The following is a 4,618-nucleotide window of genomic DNA, read 5'->3' as shown; positions in this document are numbered from 1 at the left end:
CTTTGGAGTCTGGTGGTTTTTACTCTTAATTGGTAACTTATCCTGGCGAATTGATGTCCTGCCTCCTTGGCTGTAAGAGGATGAAAATATTCTCATCCCAGGAGTGAACTTTCCTTGTGAGAAATGTTTGCAGAGAACTCTTAATGTTAAAAAACCGGACCTGGAATGAAAGTGGCTGTGAAGCTGTGATGACTCTTCTTTTCCAAAGATAAACATTGAATGTACTCTTGTCTTCATTACTGTATTAAATTTTGTTATCTTAAGCCATGGCAGGGCAATCTACAATCTCTACCGTGTAATTTAAGATTTGAGGCCTTGTGCTCTGAGAAGCTTATAAACTTCTCAAATGAGAGCTATTTTAAACTTCAGGATTTAGTCTGGATTATAGTTACTAAATTTCTGAACTAGACAAAGTAAAGTCCCCCCCCCCCAAGGGTAATTAGGTTTACTTATTTTATTTTTAGAGGCGGTACTGGGGACTGAACCCAGGACCTTGTGCATGCTAAGCGTGCACTCTTACCACTTGAGCTATACCCTGTCCTCTCAACGTTGTATTTGATTGAAGTTAAATTTTTTTTGAAATTATCAGAAGTCAGATATAAGTGTTTTTTAACTGAACTATTCATTTTGGAATGTAAGTATACATGTGTGTAAATATTTTTCATGCCCATGACTCATTTATTTTGTAACTGGAAATGCTTGTTAATTTCCCTCACCTATTTCACTCAGCCCCACTCCCCCACCTCTGGCAGCCACATGTTTGTTTGAATCTGTGACTGTTACTTTGTGGTAGTATTCTGTTGTACATGTGTAACGCATTCTCTTCATCTGTTGATGGACGTGTAAGTTGTGTCCCTGTCTTGGCTATTGTAAATAATGCCACAGTGAACACAGGGATGCATGTACTTTTCAAATTAATGATTTTGTTTTCCTTGGATAAATACCAGGAGTGGAATTGCTGGATTGTATGATAGTAGTACTTTTAATTTTTTTGAGGAACCTCCATACTGTTTTCCATAATGGCTGCAATAATTTACATTCTTATCAGCAGTGCATGGGGACTCCCTTTTCTCCACATCCCTGACAATACTTGTTACTTGTCTTTTTTGATGATAGCAATTCTCAGATGTGAGGGGATATTGTGGTTTAGGTTTGTATCTCTCTGATGATGAGTGATGTTGAACATCCTTTCATGTGGGAAATCCTTTCATCTTTGGGAAAATGTCTTTTCGAGTCCTCTGTCCATTTTTTTAATCAGGTTGTTTTGTTTTTCTCTGAGGAATTGTATGAGTTCTTCGTATATTTTGTTGAATGTTAACCACTTATCAGATTTATTTTCTGAAAATACCTTCTCCCATTCTGTTGGTGGCCTTTTCATTGTGTTGGGTAGTTTCCTTCACTGTGCAGAAGCTTTTTAGGTCAATGTAGTCCCATTTGTTTATTTTTGCTTTTGCTTCCCTTGCCTAAGGAGACATCAAATATATATATATACATTCATTCCTAAGAGCAGAGGTAAAGAGCCACTGCCTATGTTTTTTCTTCTAGAAGTTCTATGGTTTCAGGCCTTGTATTTAAGTCTAATCCATTTTGAGTTTGTTTTTTTTATATGGTGTGAAAAGTAATCGATTTGATTCCTTTGCATGTAGCTGCCCAGTTTCCCACATCATTTATTAAAGAGGCTGTCTTTTTTCCTTCACATATCCTTTGTCATAGATTAATTGACAGGATAAGTGTGGGTTTGTTTCTGGGCTCTCTAGTCTGTTCCATTAATCTGTGTGTCTGTTTTTGAGCCAGTCCCATACTGTTTTGATGACTCTACCTTGATAGTGTACTTTGAAATCAGGGAGCATGTTACCTCCAGGTTTGTTCTTTCTCAAGATTTGTTTTGGCTATTTGGGATCATTTGTTTCCATACGAATTTTAGAATTATTTGTTCCAGTTCTGTAAAAAAATATTGGTAATTTTTGTTAGGGATTGCACTGACTCTGTAGATTGCCTTGAGGAGTATGTTCGTTTTAACAAGTTTCTTCAATCCACGAGCATGTATCTTTCAATCTGTTGGTGTCATCAGTTTCTTCATCCCTGTTGTTTGGCTTTGTGAGTGCATGTCTTTCGCCTCCTTAGACTTATTCCTAGGTATTTTATTCTTTTTGGTGCAACTGTAGATGGGATTTCTCTTTCTGATAGTTAGTGTAGAGAAATGCAATAGATTTCTGTATATTAATTAATTTTGTATCTTGAAACTTTGCTGAATTGACTGATGAGTTCTAACACTTCTCTGGTGGCATCTTTAGGGTTTTCTTTATATGATATGTCATCTGCAGACAGTGACAGCATTACTTCATCCTTTGAAAATTGGATTCCCAGAGGTCTCTTAAATTGTCTTCTTTTTTTTGTTGTTGTTCAGCTTGGGTGATTTCCACTACTCTGACTTCAAGTTTGCTGATCAGTTCCTCTGTTTCATCTAATCTGTCGATTCCTTCTAGTGTATTTTTTTCCCCACGTATTACTGAGTCTTCTTTATATTTTCTAACTCTTTGTTAAACTTCTCACTGTGTTCTGAATTCATGGAGCATTTTTATGATAACTGCCCTGAACTCTTTACTAGGTAGATTGTTTTTCCACTTCATTTAGCTCTTCTGGGTTTTTATCTTGTTCCTTCATTTGAAATACATTCCTCTATTTCCTCATTTTTCCTAATTTGCTGTTTTTATTTCTGTGTATTAAGTAGGTCAGTAATGTTCCCTGATCTCGGAGGAGTAGCCTTATGTAGGAGATGTCCTATGCGTCCCAGCAGCACACTCCCCTCTGGTCACCAGATCTGTATGCTCTTGGGGTGCCCGCTATGTGAACTTCTGGGCCCTGCTGTGGTGGCGGGGCAGACTACTGTGGGCACCCTGGTAGGCATGACTGGCCCCTGGCCTGGTTGGTTACCAGGTCCTGCCTAGTGCAGAGGCCACCAGCCACTGGTAGGGCTGGTTCATGGGCAGCTGGCTTTGGAGGCCTGGGGAGGCTTCCAGGGCTGATGCCAGCTTGCTGGTGAGTGAGCCAAGTCTTGGGATGGTTGCTTGTGGGTCCAGGTGTCCCAGAGCTGGTGTTAGCCTGCTGGTGGATAGGGCCAGGGCCCAGAGCTAGTGCTGGCACACTGGTGGGTGGGCCAGGGCTCAGGCTGCTGGCCGAGGGGCCCAAGGTGTGTCAGAGCTGTTGCCCACCCACTGGTGGGCGAGGCTGGGTCAAGGGCTAGAGCTGGCCCACTAGTGGGCAGAGCTGGGTCCCATGGTCTCTGGCTATGGGGTACCAGGGTTCTGGAGTGGGTATCAGCCCACTGGAGGGGGGGCCCAGCTCCTGGGTTCTCTGGTGTGTGTGGGGCCAGCTCCCCGGGCACTGGAGCCCTCAGGGACCTATGGCTATTTCCAGCCTGCTGGTGATTAAAGCTGTGTCCCCATGCAGCTAGGGGCTTTGCTTGCGGGGCCCCAGGACTGGTGCCAACAGGCTGGTGGGTGTAGTTAGGTTCCCATACTAATAAGCTAGAGGGAGGATTCCAAAATGGCGCTTGCCAGGACCAGTAACCTTGCGGTAGAAATGAGCACCCGAAGGGACTGCCACCAGCCACTAATGTTAACAATTTATTATTTGGTCATTCTTCATACTTGACTGAGATTTTTCTCAACCGCCCTGTTTAATAGAACACGCTCAAAAACTCACTTCCTATCACTTTCCTCCTTTAAGTTCCTCCATAGTTTTTTTTTACCAACTTTTTTTTCTGAGATAAAAGTCACCCTTTTAAAGTGTACCACGAAAATATATATTTTGAAAGTTACACAACTATCACTACTTTTAATCCTGGGATGTTGTCCTCATCCTGCATAGAAATCCCATATCCATGAGGAGTCCTTTCCCACTTCCCTTCAAATCCCCAGCCCTAGGCAACAGCTATTCTTTTTCTCTGTAGATTTCTCTATTCTGGACATTTTATATTAACAGGGCTATAGAATATGGGGTCTTTTTTTGACTGGCGTCCATTCATCAGTTGATGAACATCTGGATCATTTCTACTTTGTCCTTGTTATGAATAATGCTGCTATGAAGTTTGATGTACAAGTTTTTGTGTCAACATGTTTTTCAATTCTCTTGGGTATGTATCTAGGAATGAAATTGCTGGGTCATAGGGTAACTTTCTGAGTAACTGCCAGACCCCTTTCCAAAATGGCTGTGCAATGTCTGAGGGTTTTGATTTCTCCATATTTCCATAATTACTTGTTACCTGACCTTTTTAATTCTAGTCATCCCAGTTGGCATGAAGTGGTATCTCATGGTTTTGAGTTGCATTTCTGTAATGATCAGTGATGTTGAACATCTGTTCATGTGCTTATTGGCTATTTGTATGTCTTTGGAAAAACTCATCTATTCAAATCCTTTGCTAATTTTTTAATTGAATCTTTTATCTTTTTATTATTGAGTCACTAGAGTTCTTTATATATTCTAGGTACTAGTCCCTCATCAGATACGTAATTTGCAAATGTTTTCTCCCATCTCCACTTTCTTAATAGTATCTTTTGAAGCACAAAAGTTTTTAATTTTGATGAGGGCAAATTTATCCTTTTTTCAGTTGCCTGAG

This window comes from Camelus bactrianus, chromosome 1 (genome assembly GCF_048773025.1).
Source record: "Camelus bactrianus isolate YW-2024 breed Bactrian camel chromosome 1, ASM4877302v1, whole genome shotgun sequence".
Taxonomy (NCBI): Eukaryota; Metazoa; Chordata; class Mammalia; order Artiodactyla; family Camelidae; genus Camelus; species Camelus bactrianus.
This window is presented reverse-complemented; position numbering follows the sequence as displayed.